This window comes from Scylla paramamosain, chromosome 20, assembly GCF_035594125.1.
Source record: "Scylla paramamosain isolate STU-SP2022 chromosome 20, ASM3559412v1, whole genome shotgun sequence".
NCBI lineage: Eukaryota > Metazoa > Arthropoda > Malacostraca > Decapoda > Portunidae > Scylla > Scylla paramamosain.
The window spans coordinates 21996495-21998994 of NC_087170.1; the positions used below are offsets into that span (position 1 = coordinate 21996495).

A 2500-nucleotide genomic window follows, 5' to 3' on the forward strand; every position below is an offset into this window, starting at 1 on the left:
AGAAGAACAAGAACAAAAATAATCATAAGAAGACGAAGAAAACAAAGACGCAGAACGAAGGAAGAGGAATTAGAACAAAAAAGAAAAGAAAAGAAAAGAAAACGATTAGAAAAGTGAGAGGAGAGAAGGAAGTTAGAAGTGAAAGATTAATGAAGGATAAGACGAAAACAAAATAAACGAATAAAAAAAGAAGACAAAGAAGATGAAACTAAAAACGAGAAGAGGAGGAAGAGGAAGATTTAGTGATAAACGTTGCTCTTGTTATAGTTTGAAAGAGGAAGAAGAGAAGGGAAGAGAGGAATGGAGTGGAAGTAATGAGAGAAAAGATGGTAATGGAGAGGAGGAAGAGGAGAAGGAGGAGGAGGAGGAATAAAGGTGAAAGTGGAGCTGAGAAACTGGAAGAGGAAAAGGGAAAAGGTGAAATAAGGGAATGATGCAAAGGAGGAGGAGGGAAAAAGGAGGAGAAGGAGGAGGAAGAGGAGTGGAGAAGCTTACAGATACAAGAAAAATAGAAGTGTATGAGAGAGAGAGAGAGAGAGAGAGAGAGAGAGAGAGAGAGAGAGAGAGAGAGAGAGAGAGAGAGAGAGAGAGAGAGAGAGAGAGAGGAGGCAGTTGGTGTTTGTGTGTGTGTTTGTCACTATCTTGTGGACGTTTAAATATTTTACTTGTGTATTTTCTTGAGGTGCATATTTGATGTGTGTGTGTGTGTGTGTGTGTGTGTGTGTGTGTGTGTGTGTGTGTGTGTGTGTGTGTGTGTGTGTGCATAATGCGTACATGGAATTTTTATGTACACACGAGAGAAGATTACGTACACTGTCAGCTGTGTGTGTGTGTGTGTGTGTGTGTGTGTGTGTGTGTGTGTGTGTGTGTGTGTGTGTGTGTCTCATTGTTTGTTGTTCTTGCCTGGGAGGACTGTTACGACACACACACACACACACACACACACACACACACACACACACACACACACACACACACACACACACACACACACACACACACATTGAGGAAGATTACAGAAAATGAAGCGAAAATGAAGAAAACATTACATCATCTTTAAGTCATTTCCCTGAAGATGTTTGACCCTTCCTTCTCTTCCCTCTCACTTCCCTCCTTCACCTTCCCTCTGCCCATCATTCCTCTTCGTCCACCTCTATTTTCCTATCCTCCCTTTCTCCCTGTCTCTACCATTTCCTCTTTCACCTTCCATGATTTCTTCCTTCCCTTCTCTCTCTCTGCCTATCGCTCCCTCTCATCGTCCCCCTGTCCTTCCTACCTTCCTCCTCCTGTTTCTCCTTCATTTCTTCCCTCCCTTTCTCTCCTTCCGTCCTTCCCTCCTCCCCTCTCCTTCTCGACCATTCCGTTGCTCAGAATTTCTTCAAGGCTATAGAGGCCACACTGTCCTTCCTCCTCCTCCTCCTCCTCCTCCTCCTCCTCCTCCTCCTCCTCCTCCTCCTCCTCCTCCAGATCAACTTAGGTGGAGGTGTGAGAAAACTATTTGATTGATGAGAAATCTTTAATGTTGCGGAAAACGAATTCTGGAAAGTAGGTGTGGGGAGAGAGAGAGAGAGAGAGAGAGAGAGAGAGAGAGAGAGAGAGAGAGAGAGAGAGAGAGAGAGAGAGAGAGAGAGTTAAATTAAGTTTAGTGGTCTAATTTTCCCACGTTCATTTTTTTTTCCTTTTTTTTTTCTTTACCTCGTGCGTGTTGTTTCTTGCACGTCTCTCTCTCTCTCTCTCTCTCTCTCTCTCTCTCTCTCTCTCTCTCTCTCTCTCTCTCTCTCTCTCTCTCTCTCTCTCTCTCTCTCTCTCTCTCATGGTCAGAGAAGAAAGAAGAAGAGGGAGGAGAGGAGGAAGAGGAAGAAGTGAAAGAGAAGACTGACAAAGATAATTATTAATGTAAAAAAAGAATGAGGAACATGAGAGAGAGAGAGAGAGAGAGAGAGAGAGAGAGAGAGAGAGAGAGAGAGAGAGAGAGAGAGAGAGAGAGAGAGTAAATTAACAGCAGACTCACCTATTCTTCTCCTGCTGGTGGTGAACGAGGGGGTGGTGGTGGTGGTGGTGGTGGTGGTGGTGGTGGTGAAGGTGGAGGTGGTGATGGAAGGAGTGGAAGAAGGTGGTGTTGTGGTTGAGATGCATGGGGCGAAAGAATGGTGGCACGTGTGGTGAATGTGGTAGTGGGGAGTGAGGAATTGGTGGAGAGGTGGAGATGACATTCGTGGATCAGCAGAGAAAGGAGCTGTGAAGGAGGAGGAGGAGGAGGAGGTGGTGGTGGTGGTGGTGGTGGTGGTGGTGGTGGTGAGTGATGGTGCATGTGTGTGTGTGTGTGTGATAGTGGAAGATGTAGTGAGGTTAGATTAAGTTAGGTTAGGTTAGGTTAGGTTACGTTAGGTTAGGTTACGTTAGGTTAGGTTAGGTTACGTTAGGTTAGGTTACGCTAGGTTAGGTTAGGTTAGGTTAGGTTAGGTTACATTAGGTTACGTTAAGCTAGGTTAGGTTAGGT

At 45.0% G+C, this 2500-nt stretch overlaps 2 protein-coding genes across 7 annotated transcripts in view; both read left to right on the plus strand.

Annotated features, from left to right (window-relative positions):
- LOC135110649 (protein kinase C and casein kinase substrate in neurons protein 2-like) overlaps nt 1-2500 on the plus strand; it is a 158933-nt gene that overhangs the window by 54776 nt on the left and 101657 nt on the right. The window lies entirely within an intron of this gene.
- LOC135110138 (protein FAM200C-like) overlaps nt 1-2500 on the plus strand; it is a 57023-nt gene that overhangs the window by 40029 nt on the left and 14494 nt on the right. The gene's annotated exons all lie outside the window — the stretch shown is intronic.